Genomic DNA, 18476 nt, shown 5'->3' with positions numbered 1-18476 from the left:
TGTGTACCTCTTCACTTCCAGAACATTTTGAACATTAAGGTTATAGTGTCTTTTCTGTTGGTACTCTGGCAAGAACAGTCCCATTTATCTTCCAGATAAAATGACTGCACTATCTGAACTTGAGCTGCTTCAACAGGATGACCATAATAGGGATCTGGTCTTCCAAAGATTCCTTTTACAGACCTCACATTTCTTAATTTGTCTACCATATATTTTGATACTGATGGAACATGGTTCAAAATTATTTTCTTTGAAAACATATCTGGAATAATAGTTAAACTTGCACCTTTTCACTGAAGGATGCACAATATTCAACAGCTGAGTAGATATTTGTGAAAAATTCCTGGCTCAAGGTGCAAGAGTGCTTTGGTAATTCTTCTTCTGAAGATGGAATTTCTACTTTGAAGAGTGTGGGCAATTTTGCTGTAATGTATTCATTCATAGCTTTAGTAATTTCTTTGCACTTTCTTGGTGCATAGAGCATACGACTCTACTTCTCTGACCACGGTTTCTTAACATGACTAACACCTACATATATAGTTGACTGACTCAGGGTATTTAATTCCTCCTCAACTGATGAAAAATCTGCATCATCTGCACCATGGGAGGCTTCACCTTGTTCAAATACTATCACTGTTTTATTCTGTCAAAACATTTAGAACACAAAATGTCATCACTGGAAACATCTTCACTTTCAGTCTTCAAATGAGAACATTTATTCCCAACCTGAACAGAGTCTGTTACAACTCTTTTATTGATATACAAATAGTCAGCACACTTCACTCTCCTGTGGCCCCAGTCAGAAGACATTTCAAACAGTCCTTTTCACAAACCACACTGCAACTATGTCAACTGGCAAATTCCTCATGAAAACAAAGAACTCACTGGATGGTCTCATATTCCTTAGAAGCCTCTTCAGTAAACAAATTAACACTGAACAACTACAATACAGAAACCTGCTATGAACAACCACGACAAAGACACTGACAAGAGACTACAACAAAGTGTAAGAAATATTTGCAACAATGAAAGTGAAAAGAAATAACTGCAACAAAGAAACTGGTAAGAAACAACAGCAACAAAGAAAATAGAAATAAACATTGTTACAAAGAAATTAGTAAGAAACAACTTCAGTGAAGACATACATTACCCTTGAAAGTAGAAAAAAATGATTCTTTTCAAATAAAACCTTTCCAATTTAAAAGCAGAAGCTCTCCTTTACAGTAAATATAGTATTACATGGTACTAATCAACAGAAAAAAACTAACTTTTCTGGATTGATATTTCTTTAAAAAAGTTTGTTCTGTAAATTATACAAAACATCCCAAAGGTGACAGTAAAAGAACTTAGACAGATATGTCCAAGCAGAGGATACCACTGTAATCATAAAGCAATTATCTTTCAAACAGAAAAAAAACTCTAACAAAATATCTAGAACTATTATAGAGATACAGCATTTTAAAATTTTTTCCAAAATACGCGTCTTTAAAATGGTGTTCGCAGTGTCATGTTTGGAGGCCTCTATCTTGGGGCAGGATTTTTTTTTTTTTTTTTTTTTTTTTGATAAAACAAAAAAATACGTGTTTCTTACTAACTCCTGAATTTTAACATATGCTAAATTCAATAACATCCCCTGCCTGAAGTGATACGGATTATGCCACCTAATTTCCCACACAGCCAAAATAGGCCAGTAATCCTCAACATGGGGCGCTCTGTCTAAATAGTGAGATCTGTACCACAACCCACATCGAATTTTCACAGTGATAACTGGAGGAGCTTTGCTGACCACCTAGATAAGAGATAAATATTTCTGTTTTATTCCACCAGAAACTAAAAACTACTCGATTTGTTGGGACCGTTCTTACTGATGCTAAGAAGTTCATCTTTCGTGGATACAGAGAGGAATATATACCAGGGTAGAATGTGCACGGCGAACCACTTTATGAAGAATATAGAAAAACTGGCGACAGTGATATTGCAGATGACTTACTCCAATGTCTTGATACAGCTAGAAGAGCATGATGGTGTGAGACAGTAGAAAATGTAAATTTCAAACATTCAAGTAGAAAGGCACACAGACTTCTGTGTAAGGTTGGCAGAGCCTCCAATAAACCCGTCACAAGCCTGGTCGCTCATGCACCCAAACTGCTAACCATTTAGTTGAGACACCTACATCATTCTGCGACAAACAACATACTTCCAAAATAAAATTCAAACTTACCTCTCTAAAAGCTCAGTGACCAAATGAATCCAATTTCTCTTCACCATGTACACTGACTGAATTGGATGAGGCCTTGAACCAAACTATACCTGGTCAGGATGATATACACCCGGAATCTCTGATAAACACGGATATGTTTGCATTGACACACAACAGCAAGGTCATTAGTGCCCGTGCAAAAACGGAATGAGACAAGTGCCAGTAAAATACAAAAAACACATAGATAAAACAGCACGTAAAACACAGGTAACAAAAGTTGGAAAACTATGTGCATACCCACACAGAACCATGGAATGAAGTATTGCATCAGTAATAAAACATTAACAACACAGGAAGAAAGTGGTATAAGGAGCTAAAACAATATACCAGATGGATGTGGCTGGCTGATCACAATAATAAAGAACAGAGAAGCCAACCACTCTGCAACACACTAAAACCTCCAGCCTAAAAGTTTAGGCCAGTGTACAAACACATCACAAAACTTTTAAAACCTTAGTCACACTCGTCTCATCATCAGCTAAAATAAAGAGCAGCAATATTTGCTTCTGGCCTCAAATCACGATACAAAATGCACTCCGTTAAAATATGGCGGTTAGAGATGTGCCTGCCACAAGCATCACAAAACGGGGGATCCTCTCGCCATAGTAAAAAGCTATATGTGAGAGGGCGGTGTCCAAATCCAAGACATGTGAAAGTCATTTCATCCCGCCTGAGCAACTGGAGGAGGAATGCCACGGCTGGGTTATTGACTTCACCATCCACAGCTTATTGACTGTCACCACCAGCCATTCCTTACCCCACAATTGCATGCACTTCCTGTCTAGTGCAGAAATGACAGCCTGCACGGGAGTAGGACACAGTGCCACACCCTGTCCTCTGCAGGCCTTCTTGACAGCCCAATCGGCCTGTTCATTTCCCCATATCCCTACATGCCCTGGCACCCAGAAGAATGACACCTGCTTACCCTGCCGTTGAAGCAAGTACAGTTGGTCACATATCAGCTGGACCAACTCCTCAGCTGGGTACAGGCTCTGTACTGATTGTAAGGCACTAAGGGAATTGGAGCCAATGAGAAAGCGTTTGCCCCAAATACGACACATCTGCTCCCGTGCCTTCTGAGAAAACAGTATACTTGACAGGAAGGCGAATCCCTATGACATGGCTGCGAACACGACAGAGCAGCCAAGGAAATTCCCTTGCTTGGAGCTATCAGTGTACACTATTTTGAAATTATGATGCATATCTAAAACATTAAAAAACAGATTGAAATGTAAAATCTGACATACAATCGTTTTTAAAATTCGTCAAGTCTAAAATAAGTATGGGCCTCTGGAGAAGCCGCAGTGGAAATCTGCTCCAACCGTGATGTAAAATGTGAAGACCGACCACACCCATCTCTAAAAGGCAATCCTGTGCACTAATCCCACAGGGCCTCATTGACTGCTGCTGGTTATGAAAAAGCCTTTCGAGAGGAGGCTGAGCATCGATATGGTAGGTGGGTGTGAAAAGTTTTTTATATGCCTGGTGCACCATAAGTAGCCATTGCCTGACACGAAGTGGCGGTTCACCAGACTATGCACAGAGCCTTGGTGGCCAGCCAAATACCTTCAAGGTGCACCACATACAACATCTTTAAATAGGAGGGCCTCGCAGACCCATACACCGTGCACCCATAATCGAGCCGAGATCGCAAATGTGCCCCTTTAAAACTGGAGCAGACAAGTCCTGCCTGCTCCCCATATACTATGGCTAAGACATTTTAAAATACTTGAAGCCTTGAGAGACCATTTTTTGGGTCCTTAAGGTGTAACTACGCAAGCTTAGAGTCAAATATGAGGTCCAGGCACCTCACTGTGTCTTTAAAAGTAAGGACAGTATTCCTGATCCTCAACTCAGGAAAGTTTAAAATGGAACGAGAATGGTTAAAAAGAACACACACAGACTTCTCAGTGGAAAACTTAAGACCATTCTTCTGTGCCCAATCATCCAAATGTCGAAGAGTCAGTTGCAACTGACATGTTGTCTTTGCGAGGCTTGAAGAAGAGCAAAACACAGAGAAGTCATCTACAAACAAAGAACATTGGACAGGAGTTTTTACTATGGATGTAATGCTATTAACAGCTATGGCAAAGACAGCCACACTTAAAACGCTACCTTGAGGGACACTGTTCTCCTGCTCAAAGCAATCAGACAAGATATCACCAACCTGGTATCTAAAATATCGTGGTGAGAGGAAGGACTGAATAAAACTGGGAAGACAACCACAAAAATCCCATTTGTGAAGCTGATCAAAAATAAGATGCCTCAAAGCAGTATCATAGGCCTTCTTGATGTCAAAAAATATACCTAGCAGGTGATGCCGGCATACCAAAGCCTGTTGTATAGCTGCCTCCAGAGGGGGGCAGGTCATCAAAGGTGGAGCGACACCTACTGAACTCTCACTGAAAGTGACTAAGGACTTGCCTGGATTCTAAGATCCAGACAAGGCGGCACTTGACCATCCACTCCAAGGTCTTCCCCATGCAGCTAGTGAGGGCAACACTATGGTAACTACTTGGGCATGTACAGTCTTTCCCAGGTTTTAAAGGAGGAATTAAAATTGTCTCACACCACAAGTCAGGTAAGTGACCTGACACCCAAATGGCATTAAAAAGTACAAGGAGGGTATCTTTGTTTCGCGTTGTGAAGTGCTGCAGCATACTGTAGTGGATCCTGTCGTGACCAGGGATGTGTCACGAACTGCACACAATGCAGAATTCATCTGCCACATGGAAAATGGGCAGTTGTAATTTTCATCAGAGGTCCAAACTACACCTCTCAGCAACTGCTCTATGGCACTGGAAACCTGGATCCTGACTGGCTGTTGCAGTAACTGTGATAAAATATGCCGCCATTGTCTGGGCAATATCTCAGGGATTGGTTTGGAAATTCTCCTGATGGTCCCTACACAAATGAACTTTTGGTGGAACGATTAATGGTGTTCAGGAACTGTTGCCACGACCTCTTCTTGCTCTCTCTCGAATAATTCGGCGACATTTTGCCCTCGCCACCTTAAAGGCTGCAAGATTCTCTGCAGCTGGCTGACACTTGAACCTACGCAGAGCCACACACCTGGCCCTAATTTCAGAGCAGCATTCAGAACTCCACCAAGAGACAGGTTGCCTCTTCTGTTTTCCCGTGGACTGTGGTATGAATGCTGCAGCGGCATCGAGGATCAATTTGAAATGTGATCCACCCATTTCTCGACATTTGCAGAATGTTCGAACTGGGGCAACTGGCTATAAAGTGTCCAGTCGGCTCTACTGAGCACCCACTGCAGCAGTTTGCTTTTGGGTTCCACCCCATCTGGCAGGTGAATCCAGATCGGGAAGTGATCACTTCAGTGCAAGTCATCAACCACTTCTCATTGATCAGTGTGAGCAAGAGCTGGAGAGCAATGCGAGAGATCAACAGCAGAGAACGATCCAGTTGCTGTGCAAAAGTGAGTGCTCTGTCCCGCATTTAGCAAGTATTCGCATGACACGAGAAGCCTCTCAATTGCTCTGCCCCTGGGGCAGATAGTTGCAGAGCCCCAAAGCACATCGTGTGTATTAAAATCACCACTGAGGATGAAGGGGCAGGGGAGCTGTGTAATAAGGTTGGTTATGACCTCTTCATAAAGTGCATCATGTGGGGGCAAGTAAAGGGAACATATTGTCAACGGATGACGCACGTGCGCTGATACAACTGCTCGTAAAGTCGTCTCAAGTGGGAGAGGCGAGGAGTGGTAGGCGGTACTGACGAAAATACCTAGGCCTTCTCTAGCTCTCTCTCCACTTGGGTCGTCCTTTTTGTGAAGTACATAGCCTCGCAGCTCAGAGGTGTACAACTGATAGAAATGAGTCTCCTGGAGACTCAGACACAGTGGTCTACTCTGAGATAAGAGACTGGGTTCCTCCCCATGCCTCCTGAACCCCTGCAAGTTGTACTGCAGGATGGGAGCTGTTTCATTGATGTTTAAATTTACCCCTATCTTTGCACTGCGGAGGTGAAGCACTTGTAGAATGTGGGGGAGTGGAGGGGCTGCCTGGATCCAAGGCACCTAACTCCATGATGTCCTCCTTATCGGCTAGATGCGAAGAATGTTGTCTCACAGCACTCAGGATAGATTTTGACTCAAATGTTATGAACCTATCCCTGCAACCCGTCCCTTCAAGAATGAGGGGGAAAGGGGACATTGAGAAGCACTCTGCTTGTTGTGTGCCGCCTTGACACTCACTACAGAACTGTTTCTGGTCTCTTATGTGGTGGCTGCTTGGATTGCTTTATCCGTGCTCATTTTGCCTTGGCCTGTACAAATGGAAGTACAGCTACTGGTGGTGGATGGTTGTACACTGGATGATGTCTGCGCTGAGGCATCAACCTTAGAAACAGGTTTCTGCACCATGGAAGCACAATAAATGGACAAGACGGGAGCTTTCATCGCCTTATATTCCTTTTTGACATCAGCATAGGGGATCTGACCACTGACTTATAGTTCCCGAATTTTTCATTCCTTTGCACAAACAGGGCAGTCTCAGCTCCAGACTGGGTGGCTCTCAGAGCAATTACCACATTCTTGAAACAAACAAGTCTGTCACTGTATGTCACAGACTACTAATGACTTCACATTATGTGCTGTTGGAAAAAAAAGGCCATTCTGCTGTAACATCAAAATCCTCCTGAAAATATGAAAAATCCATGAAATGGTTTTTGTTTCAGTGTTGAGCTACACATCCCCTGAAAAGTAATAAATGTGCTTTGTAGTTGGAAAGTGACATCATAAGAAACTGCTGAAACTGTATGCATTAGTATTTGCATCTCTGTAATAAAATACAAATGGGCGAGTTCCAACCTGTGAATTATTCCAGTGAAATCTCTGTAGGCTATTTCACCCAGAATGGCAAAGAACTAATTCTGCCCAAATTGCAATTACTTTGAATTCCTTTTTAGTGAGCTTAAAGAACTGTAAGTACTGCTGGGTGATAAGTAAATTGGTATCAGTAGTTGTAAACTTGATGCAAACACCTCAATGAAATGGTCGGCTGATCTTGTTACATTCTCTCGAACTATCCTGCCTGTTGGTAATCAACACTTAATAGTGATTTCGTCAATGCAATTCATATCAGACAGTTCAAGCATGTACAGTGTCTTAGCACACTTGGACTATAACGACATGCAACAAATGCTGCACAGTGTTTGTAGAATGGTGATGCCTGTTCTTCACACTTCGTTTGTTCTTTCAGTTTACACCCTGCAACCATTAACTTAAATTTCTGGTGCATCTGGCACAGCTGAGGCAACATCTGCAAGCACCGATGGGTTTGGTGATATTTGTTTTCTACATTTGCTGCCAAATTTTCCACCTAGCAATATGTTAGGACCCTTTTTTACAAACTACTACTAAATAGTACTTCACAGTGCACATACACTGCAGTTTGAGTAAATACGCCACACCCATGAATCAAGCTAATTATGATAGGTTGGCTGTTCACAGCAAGAAATTTTCACCAATTGGTCAGAATAATAGCAGCTGCTATTTGCTGCTGTGCTGGACAAAAAAATACATAAGTAAATAAATAAAAGTGGCTCCATAGTTGCTTCACAGAATTTGTTAGTGCAGAAATTTAGATGACACAAATTTTTGGGCATGATGCCTTTGGTGTGCCACCTTGATATTAACAATTTTTATAGCAACAACATTACTTGTGAACTACAACAGTTTTTAATAATTTGTGTTCAATATTTATGCTCACTTCTGCATTTTGATAGTGCATTGAAGCCGGCAAAATAAATTTTTGGACATAATGCCTTCAGTGTGCCATCTACATATCTGCCATGTCTATAGGAACACATTGGAGCAATATAATCTTTTTTCTTTTTTATTCAAAAATATAAAAGGTGGCGTGTTTTGAGACATTCAAGGTTAAAGATTAAGGTCAATGACCTCAAATGTGAAAATTGTTAGAAACCCACTATATTGCATGTCAGCGTAGAAATGTTATGGAGTTACGCTTTTATGGCATGAGGCACCTTACAAAAAAAAAAAAGTACTTTCCTGTTTTGATTTTAATGATTTTCGAATTCTGAGTTATGCAACCTTTAGGTTCCCTGTAAGTTTCTATTTGATGGTCCCATATCATGCACAAATGATCTCACAAATAATTCAACATTTTATGTTACTTGAACCTTGTACTTCGTAATGGCTGTGTCGAAGTTATAATAAATAGGCCTACCAAACTTCTGATGACCATAACTTGAGCATTTTGCGTGCTCCTCTGATAATCTGACCTGCCTGGTCAAAACATCAATTACTGTTTAATTTCACTACATCAAAGGCAAGAACTACATCTTTTTCAAATTCTGCTAATAACTTTGATCAAGGTTTCAAAATACTAACGTGTTTGAACGCTACATTGCTCCAGTCGTCTTCTAACAGTGATCTCACTAGGAAAAGAATATTTCAATACGTCCCTAACAAGTGATAACGCTTCTTAAGATAGCCAATGTGAAGTCCTAGCTTCGCAATTCCTTCAGATGACCAGTTAGTACTCCTTTCATAACTATCTCTAGTTGACAATCAGAAAAAGAGCCATTAATCATTTTTGAACATGTTGTAATTCCAGTAACTGCGTTTCCCTTACTTATATTTCCATAATTTCTAATGATTGACATACGCAAACACTGTCGCATCCATAGTGGTGTTCGTTTTCACAGCTAACGTTTTAACCAGTACTAATTAGTTTTAATATATTTACCTGTATAATACCCTCTTGGCGGTACCTTCGTTTCTGTGCCCGCACGTCTCTATCATTACGCTCATTACTAAACCCTATGCCGGCACCGGAAGACGGTAGATTTAGTGTTGGAACAGCATCAGTCTTCAATTTGCATTTCGAAGGAATGTTCAACAGTTCACTTTTCAAATCCCTTTCATAATCCGAATCAGTAAAATGTATTGAGCAGACACGAGCATTTTCAACGGAAAACTTATCTGCACGTTTACATGCATTTATCCATTTTTGTTTCGTCTCTCTTTTTGGGAAATATATGAAACTTAATTCCCAACTTATTTACTTGTCTGCTATGGTTAGTACAACCGGCAATCGCGCAGCAAACCATTATTTTCCACTTAAAAACTTAATCTAAAAAATCCGCCCATACACTGATAATTATGGCGTAACTCTGTACTCAATCGCGTCACTAATAAAACTTCACACTGACGTAAACAACATTGTTTTGGCTCATACGCAAGTACCACACAATACGTCATAGCAACTGCTGGCTACTGACAAGTGAGCCCTGGTTGGGTTCACTCTGACGTCAGCAGCGCAGCTTGCTACTGCGCCTACAGCTCGTGAACCATGGAGGTAAGAATAAGGGGAAATGGCGCTACTATCCCAGCCGTACTACGTTTTGAAGCCATGGGGGCGTGGCTCGCTGCCATGACACACTGACCAAAACATTGCCAGTGTGCTATAGCGCTGCGTGTATTACAGTCGCTAATTGCACCATGTACGCATGTAACGTCATCAGATTAGTTGTTTCAAAGTTTTTGTTTACAATAAAATCTCGTAAAGGCGAAATTCCGCTTTTCTTCTGATTAAAAATAGTTTTTAAAGTAATATTACGAATAGCTAGTCTTCAATGTAAACGATACAATTTTGTTAATTCAGTAATAAACGTGTATCACAAACTAAATAATAGAAACTGAAAACTAAGTTAGCTATACCCTCCCTCCAAAGCCCCATAAATTCATCTTGTTTGTAATACGTACTGGGACGTTTCAGTTACGTTACACTACTGGGAAACACTGTTCATTACCACCAATATTTACCGAAATACGGTACATAGAATGGCAAATCTACACAGTGTCCTGTTTAGGCCTATACTTTACGCCAGTTAATGTAGTGTTAGCTTTTAATTTGGTACATGATGAAGACAAAGTGAGTTACTCAACACTTCGATTATCGACGATACGTACGTATTGGGTCTAGTGCAGCAGGGGATACAACCCGTCGGCTTTGGACAATGACGTCACAAGTCGCCAGATAGCAGTTTACCATTTTCGCTTTTGCTGTTATGTTTCAGTTTCGTTTTTTTTACTGATTGCTTAATAAAGTGGATCTGTTTATTCTATCTCGTGAGATTTTTTTTTTAAAAAGCCAAAAAACACTTATCAGCCACTGAAGGGAGCTACAACACTAAGAAGAATCGCTTCGCGATTGGCGACTTGTGACGTCAATGTCCAAAGCCGACGGGTTGTATCCCCTGCTGCACTAGTCCCTACGTATTATACTGAAACGTGAACTTGAAAACTAAGAATTTAATTCTTTGAATTAACATACCTTTTGCAAATGTTTTGGGTGTGTAGGGAAAACTGATGGTACAGCATTTTCTCGGAGCCTTACTGTTGAAAGGGAAGTTCGGTCTATGTCCTCTTCTCGGAAATGCTGAGAACATATAGTGCTCCATTTAGACGCACGCCAATTCTTCCTCCTCACGGCATTCTCCCACAGAGCTTTCCGACTTTCATTTTTAGGAAATCTAAAATCATCATACAGGAGAAAAACACGCTATAGTACAAGTACCGATGTAGCACACGTTCATCCACAATGAAGTTGTAAAATCACACTTAACGAGACAACTTACACATGAAATGTTATTCCCTTCGATTTCGCATCACAATCAGAACGATTCGTACATCCGACCACCACACAAGTCACCATAATAGCGCAAAATCCTTCCAAAAGCGAGCGACAAGCCTATGCACACAAGCTTACAGCAGCAATGTTTTGGTCGGATTGAAATGGCTACCCTCGGCTTCACATGGCTTCGCAGCTGTGACGTCACGGCGTCTCCCTCCCTTAGGCCGGTATTACACTATCAAATTTCTTTGTCCAATATCTTTGTCAAAGATATTTGATAGTGTATATAGGGACTTTGTCAAATGTCGTCCAATATTTGATCAAATCTAGGGCCTCGCTGTATATTTGATCAAAGAAACCGCTTGTCTTCTGTTCACTGCAATGTGACGTGTTACCACATGGAGCGCTAGCATCGCTGCAGCGTTCTGTCGTCTGTAGTGTTTTTATAACCATTGCCAGTAAAATACAATTGGTGTGTGCCGACAACTACAAAATTAATAGATATGTCTGAAGCTGGTGAGGCGCTTTACAACGTGAGGCACCCTGAATACAAAAATAGATTAAGAAGATTGGAGACCTAACCTGACCTAACATAATCCTCTCCTGTAGCAAGGAATCGGAGTGTTATAGTGAGCCTGTCTTCTGAAGATGTAGCAGTTCTTAAGTGAATATTGTGCTTTATGATATGAGGATACACTTCATTGAGCACATACAGAAATGTATGCTCATCCATTCTTAAGTAATTGATGTACGACTTGACGTTTTCCACTGTAAGCTCACATAACAAGTTTTGTTGAATGCTTTTATCGTGTCGTCATAAAACCCACGGCTTCACCCAGATTAGATTAGTTTTTCGTTCCATAGATCCGTGCTGAGGAGATCCTCGTGGATGTGGAACATGTCGATTTTTTTAAGCTGAAATAACAATACTAATAGTATGAATAAATACAATACACCATTTGTTTCTATTAAAAATTTCGCCAATGGAGTAGAAGGAGTTGGCCAGTAGTAAGTCTTTCAGGCTCCTTTTAAACTGATCTTTATTTCTAACTAAATTTTTTATGTTTCCTGGCAAATTATTGAAGATGAGTGTTCCTGAGTAGTGGACCCCTTTTTGAACTAAAGTAAGTGCAGTCCTTGTGCAGATCATTTTTGTTCCTGGTATTGTATGTATGAACTGAGTTGTTTGTTGGAAAAAGAGATATATTATTTACGACAAATTTCATTAAGAAGTAAATATACTGAGAGGCAGTAGTTAGTATACTCTGTTCTTTGAAGAGGTTTCTGCAGGAGGTCCGTGAATTTACTCCACAAATAATACGTATTACACGCTTTTGGACCTTGAAAACTTCTGTTTGACTTCAACATTTACCCCAAAATATTACCCCATATGACATTATGGAATGAAAGTATGCAAGCTTTTTCATTTTTATGTTGCCTATGTCTGCTAACACTCGAATTGCAAATACAGATTTGTTAAGGCCTTTCTGCAGTTCTGTGGTGTGCTCCTCCCGACTGAATTTATTATCAAGTTGTAATCCCAGGATTTTTAAGACTGTCAACCTCGTATGTATAGTTCCATTTTTTCCCCCACTTCTTTTCCGCATGTGCACACAATGCAATTGGAGTACGTAGAACTGCTGCGGTTAATAACAAGTTGTTGTCAGCCATCTTGAACTTTGACGAAAAATTTGATGACAGTGTAATACCCCGTCTAGCGCTATATGTCAAAGATCTTTGTCAAATATATTGGACGGAATATTGGATCACATCTTTGATCAAATCTTTGACAAAGAAGTTAATAACAAGTTGTTGTCAGCCATCTTGAACTTTGACGAAAAATTTGATGACAGTGCAACGAGTTAAAATTTCATAGAGTGGCTGAGATACTAGTTACAGCGCTCCTAGCGGCAACCAACGCTAACTCGGCCGCCATGTTCTCCTTAGTCAAAACATTAGGAAAGCGTTACTGTTGTTTGTGTTGGAAGTGTGTCAGCTGTTGTGATATTACTGCAATATTTAACTTTTCTAGTTGACACTTTTGTTACAAAATATAAAGTCAACATGCCTGCAGTTGTTCAGCGTTCAACTGCACAAATCGCAGCGATAAAACAACAAATATTTCATATTATAAGTAAGTATATTAGTACCGAAATACGACACACGTTTTTTAATGTTTATTAAAGAGTCATTTGCATTGGAACTGTAATTATGCTTAAAACAAATGCAGGAAGTAATTTATTTATCGTTGATTACAGATTTCCTTTAAAAGATAAGGAAATTACAAAAAGATGGGTTATAAATATGAAGTGAGAAAACTAGTTTCCTACTACAGCCAGTTACCTCTGTTCAGCTCATTTTGAAGAGAAATATATGTACCACACAAATGTCCAGAGGCGCCTTTTGTCAAAACCAGTACCTACTATCTTTAACTTTCCACCACATTTACAAAAGCAAGATAAAGTATTACGACCACAACCCAGAAAGCGATCTTTCGACAATTTGCAAGATAGTGCTATTACAGTGACATCATTAGCACAAAGTAAGTCAATAATTTAATTTTACTCCGTGTTCTTATTACTTTGAATTACATACTTTCTATTATAATCTTATGCTGTAACTCTGTTATAAACTTACGATGTAACTACATTCTTTCAGTGCCTGTCGGACCCACATCTGTTTCTGCTGACCACAATTACTGTCTACCAAGCCCTAAGAAGTTGAAAACACAATATAACAGAGTACAAGCAGAGAATGTGCGACTAAAGAAGCGGATAAAGCAAATGAAGCAACTTAGTGTACGACACAAAAGAAGAATAGTGCAGTTACAGACTTTAGTTGCTGGTTTGAGAAGAAGGCTATGTAGTTCAGTTTCTGATATGTTAAACAGTGAACATGTAGTTGGTTTGTTGAAGGAGCTATTGGAACTTCAGTGCAGTGCTAAAAGTATGCCATTATTCTCAGCAAATAAGGAAATTTCCCCTGACCCTACAGTTTTATTCTGCCAAGGCATACAGCTACTTACGAAAATTTGTGAAATTACCCCACCCAAGAACGCTTCAACTTTGTTATTGAATTACTATGCTTGTGTTAACTACTTGTAACACATATTTCAAATAAATTCTCATTCACAGTGTAGTGGTTTTTGAGGCTTTGTTTACTTTGAAATAGCGACAAAAATATCGCATTTCTGCGCCCGTTACTGTTTCTAATAGTTAACCACAGCATGTTTAGAAGTTTCAACGTAATATTCTGGTGGTATCTGCTCTAATTGCATTAATTTATGGGCAACAAGTAACGTTATAGTGGATGGACAGACTTATTTGAGTTGTCTTGTAGTGTTATCTACATCGAAAAGTTTAGCCATATTTCGACAAAAATATCCCTTTTTGCTGTCAGTGTACACTGAAATCACTGCTGTCTATTGCTTGTTTTAGAAAAAATAAAGCTAGTATGGGCTATTTCAAGTAAGTCAAACGCAGTTACAAGGGGGCGGGACACAGCAGACGAATGCCTTGACTGAAGAAAACATGGCGGCCAGAACTTCAATTTGCTTCAAACATGGCGGACCTATAGCCACTCTATGAAATTTTAACTCGTTGTGACAGTGTAATACCCCGTCTAGCGCTATATGTCAAAGATCTTTGTCAAATATATTGGACGGAATATTGGATCACATCTTTGATCAAATCTTTGACAAAGAAATTTGATAGTGTAATACCGGCCTTACCTCCATGTCGTGAACATTGCATATCCGTGAGCTGAAACGAGATAGTTAAAAGTCATAAACAAGTTAGATTGCGAGACCAACGAGAAAGGCAGTCCGCGGCGCGTATGTCACGAAGGTAGGCCTTCGCTCGCTTACCTCAGCAAACTACATTTCTATACCTGTTAACTCGTAACTACGTGTGTACGTAACAAACGAGAATTGTATCTTCTACTAGAATCCGCTATTATGGAGTCTTACTGTTGTTAGTCCTACAATGATCGGATGTCTATAAGCCTACATATAATTTGTTACGGCTGTACTGGGGTACAATAAAATTAAAATCATGCCAAAATAATTATCAACTGCATAAGGCACCACTTCTTGTATGAACTGAGGACTGTTAAGCAGAAGAGATTAAATGCTATAAGCAAGCTGTTATACCATTTATGTCGAGCATTGATCTTGAATAAAATTTTGTTGTAGTGCTGTTAATCAGTAAGACTTCATAACACCAGTTTCCAGTAGAAGATGCAATTCTCGTTAGTACGTATACGCCCAGCTGCGAATTAACAGGTTTTGCAACGCATTTTGTCTGCTGAGCCGAGCTACCATTGCGACGTACCGGTGCGCGCCGGGGCCTGTCTTTCTCGTGGGCCTCTATGCGAGGCGTGACGTCATTAGACTGGTACCTGACTCGGGGAAGAAGCCGTGTCTCTGGTTATTGCGAACCGAATGGAGTTGACAGTTACCTGTTACACACGTAGTAGGGCAGTTAACCTGATTTCTGCGAAGTTCCTAATATTAATACGATGATTACCATTTTTACATGTGGCCTGAAGGCATTCTGACACTAATGTTTACAAACTTACATACGTACAAACACTAATACTTGTTGGTTGGTTGAGGTTGAAGGGACCAAACAGCAAGGTCATCAGTCCCTTGTTTCAAATGTGGTCCATACCGATTGTGTGAATCTCCGAAAAGTCAGAACAATAAAAGGGCAACGGCTAAAAAATGTAAAAGGGCAGTCATGTTGTCAATGGTAAAAACAAAATGAGGTAAGTCAGCAAGAGAGCGAACCCAACACTATACTAGAGGCAGGAAATATCCCACTTCTGAAGCAGCAGAGGCAAGATCACCTGCGACTTAAAAGGTGCAACCGCTAGAATGTAGAAGTACGTATGGGAAAAGGAGACTAACCAATCCTAAAAAAAAGGAAAAAAATTGGTAAGAACAGAGTAAAAGGGGAAGAAAAGAGGGTCTTGGTCATGGAAGGGATCGGAAATCTCCAAACACGGCTTACAGTGGCTGATACTTGTTCCATAGATCATGAATTTCTAGCATTTGTAGACTTAGAGAAAGCTTTTGACAATGTTGACTGGGACACTCTTTTTCAAATTCTGAAGGTGGCAGGGGTAAAACACAGGGAGCGAAAGGCTATTTACAATTTGTCCAGAAAGCAAATGGCAGTTATAAGAGTGGAGGGACATGAAAGGGAAGCAGTGGTTGGGAAGGGAGTGAGACAGGGTTGTAGCCTCTCCCCGATGTTATTCAATCTGTATATTGAGCAAGCAATAAAGAAATGAAAAAAAAGTTCAAAGTAGGTATTAAAATCCATGGAGAAGAAATAAAAACATTGAGGTTCGCCGATGACATTGTAATTCTGTCAGAGACAGTAAAGGACTTGGAAGAGCAGTTGAACGGAATGGACCGTGTCTTGAAAGGAGGGTATAAGATGAACATCAACAAAAGCAAAACGAGGATAATGGAATGTAGTCGAATTAAGTCGGGTGACTCTTAAAGTAGTAAAGGAGTTTTGCTATTTGGGGAGCAAAATAACTGATGATGGTCGAAGTAGAGAGAATATGAAGTGTAGACTGGCAATGGCAAGGAAAGCGTTTCTTAAGAACAGAAATTTGTTAACATCGAGTATAGATTTAAGTGTTAGGAAGTCGTTTCTGAAAGTATTTGTATGGAGTGTAGCCATGTATGGAAGTGAAACATAGACGATAAATAGTTTAGACGAGAAGAGAATAGAAGGTTTCGAAATGTGGTGCTACGGAAGAATGCTGAAGATTAGATGGGTAGAACACACAACTAATGAGGAGGTATTGAATAGAATTGGGGAGAAGAGGAGTTTGTGGCACAACATGACTAGAAGAAGAGATCGGTTGGTAGGACATGTTCTGAGGCATCAAGGGGTCACCAATTTAGTACTGGAGGGCAGCATGGAGGGTAAAAATCGTAGAGGGAGACCAAGAGATGAATACACTAAGCAGATTCAGAAGGATGTAGGCTGCAGTAGGTACTGGGAGATAAAGAGGCTTGCACAGGAAAGAGTAGATGGAGAGCTGCATCAAACCAGTCTCTGGACTGAAGACCACAACAACAACAACAACAACAACAACAACAACAACAGCAACAACAGCAGATCATGAATACGACATTTTGTAATGATGTGGAACAAAATTACAGTTCTTCATGAATACTTCCAGAGTGAGATTTCCACTCTGCAGGGGAGTGTGAGCTGATATGAAACTTCCTGGCGGATTAAAACTGTGTGCTGCACCAAGACTCAAAGGAGACGAGCTACTAGCAGAAGTAGAGCTGTGAGGACAGGGCGTGAGTCGTGCTCGGGTAGCTCAGACAGTAGAGCATTTGCCCGCGTAAGGCAGAAATCCCGATTTTGTGTCTCGGTCTGGCACACAGTTTTAATCCGCCAGGAACTTTCAGTGAATACTTGTTTTTGTTTCACTGCGAGTCTTTTGGTCCACCGTTTCCACAGGAGTGGAACACAAAATTTCAGTTTGGTAGGCAACATTACTTTTTTGATGATTCCTCAATAAAAAGGGCGAAATGTTTTGTTATGCTTATGCTTTTGTTTTTGTTGTTGTCTTCAGTTCAGAGACTGGTTTGATGCAGCTCTCCACACTACTCTATCCTGTACAAACTTCTTCATCTCCAAGTACCTACTGCAACCGACATCCTTCTGAATCTGCTCAGTGTATTCATCTCTTGGTCTCCCTCTATGGTTTTTACTCTCCATGCTGCCCTCAAATAATAAGGTGGTGATTCCTTGATGCCTCAGAACATGTCCTACCAACTGATCCCTTCTTCTAGTCAAGTTATGCCACAAATTCCTCTTCTCCCAATTCTATTCAGTACCTCCTCATTAGTTATGTCATCTACCCATCTAATCTTCAGCATTCTTCTGTATTACCATATTTTGAAAGCTTCTATTCTCTTCTTGTCGAAACGATTTATCGTCCATGTTTCACTTTCATACATGGTTACACTCCATACAAATAAATTCAGAAAAGACTTCCTGACGCTTACATCTATGCTTAATGTTAACAAACTTCTCTTCTTCAGAAATGCTTTTATAAGGAATAAAATCACTTTATTACAATAAGATGTGGTTTTTACACAAAATATGTGATTATATTTTATGACTTTTGCTGTAACATAAAGCAAGTAAAAGATTGCCAGTTTACATTAAAAGAATCTCCTGATGGAACTTAACTGGTTCACTCAATAAGAACAGATTTTACAGGTATAGTGAGCAGTCTACATTCATCTTTAGTTGTGTATGATGCTGTCAGAAACAGATCTGCACCACAAAGGACTTTCGCACTGGCAAATAAGCTAACTCAAGACCTCCTGGAAGTGTTCTTTAATGCTGTGATAAGTCGTGGATGGGGACAATATCAATCCAGCAGTCTGAAGCAGTTTCCAATAGAGTTTTGGTACACATTCAGATTGGCACATCTAATAGTGCTAATTGCTCTGCCATTGTAACAAATAACGACTATGATCACATACATCATCCAGTTTCTTACACTTCGTATTTGGCTAGGAAAATGAACAAAAAGCTGGAGTG

General features: G+C 40.2%; 1 protein-coding gene across 6 annotated transcripts in view; it reads right to left on the bottom strand.

The window, feature by feature from the left end:
* The window catches only part of LOC124717077 (zinc finger protein 813-like), a 118713-nt gene that overhangs the window by 89024 nt on the left and 11213 nt on the right, over positions 1 to 18476 (bottom strand). The window contains exon 1 of one of the 6 annotated variants that reach the window (XM_047243764.1): positions 15346 to 15461. The exons of the other annotated variants lie outside the window; for them this stretch is intronic. The gene's annotated coding sequence lies outside the window, so the exon portion shown is untranslated. Of the gene's footprint in view, positions 1 to 15345; positions 15462 to 18476 lie in introns of those variants that run through there. 6 annotated transcript variants of the gene reach the window in all.

The sequence above is a fragment of the Schistocerca piceifrons genome, chromosome 9, assembly GCF_021461385.2.
Source record: "Schistocerca piceifrons isolate TAMUIC-IGC-003096 chromosome 9, iqSchPice1.1, whole genome shotgun sequence".
NCBI lineage: Eukaryota > Metazoa > Arthropoda > Insecta > Orthoptera > Acrididae > Schistocerca > Schistocerca piceifrons.
This window is presented reverse-complemented; position numbering and strand designations above follow the sequence as displayed.